An 887-nucleotide genomic window follows, 5' to 3' on the forward strand; every position below is an offset into this window, starting at 1 on the left:
TTTTTTTCAGCCGAGGAAGTGAAAGTTAAAAACTGGGGTTTAATCGGATTGAAGCGACAGAGCTGCAGAACCAGAGGAGATAATAACACGTCTGACTTTAAACTGTCTGATTCAAATATGTTCTGACAGCCGAACCGATTTTGTGCAAGTTTCCAATTTGTGCAAAAAGAAAAGAGAAAGAAAGTTTTTAAGTTCAGAACATGAGGCCTCCAGTGAAAAGAGGAAACCCCCTGCTGTGTGGAGCGATGATGAGGAGGAGGATGAAGATGATGATGAGGAGGCTGGAACCTTCCTCACATCAACACATGACACAAACAGAAATGTCACATGTTCTCCAGTGCTGTTAATGAGCATCTGCTTCTTCTTCTGTGGTGGTTTTAATGGCAGCTACTGGAGAGTCAGACTCATCAGACGCAGCGGAGGCGGGAAACGAGCGTTCAGAGACTCATTGTTTTTGCAAATGTTTGACTTGAAGTAAAGACGTATTTAATTAAAGGCGCTGCAGACAGACGATGACGCTGCTGCTCAGGTGTTCGTGTTAAAAAGAGACAATCAGAGAATCACTTCACATTAATTACAGATTTTAGACTTTTATCTTAAATAATTTTCACCTTTCACCTAAAACTTGACTTTGTTTTGTTTCTGTCTATTGAGATTTTATTTCATATTTTGATTTATTTAATATTCTAATAATCTTCTTCACGTGTTGGTAACATGAAAATATGGAGTTGACATTTGCATCTTGTGTCTTTTTGTTTTAGAAATAATTTGTCATCAATCACTAAGATGGTGTTTTTTTTCATTTTTTAATTCTCTATAAATAATTATTATCATTATTATTTCTATTGAATATTTCAGTTGCTTTCATCCGTTCAATCTGCTGCTCA

At 36.5% G+C, this 887-nt stretch overlaps 1 protein-coding gene across 1 annotated transcript in view; it reads right to left on the bottom strand.

Moving 5' to 3' along the window:
- Window positions 1-887, bottom strand: part of LOC111670253 (neuronal acetylcholine receptor subunit alpha-7-like) — a 38,126-nt gene that overhangs the window by 34,015 nt on the left and 3,224 nt on the right. The window lies entirely within an intron of this gene.

This window comes from Seriola lalandi, unplaced genomic scaffold, assembly GCF_002814215.2.
Source record: "Seriola lalandi dorsalis isolate HSWRI2012SDOR001 ecotype SW California unplaced genomic scaffold, Sedor1 jcf7180002054847, whole genome shotgun sequence".
Classification (NCBI taxonomy): domain Eukaryota; kingdom Metazoa; phylum Chordata; class Actinopteri; order Carangiformes; family Carangidae; genus Seriola; species Seriola lalandi.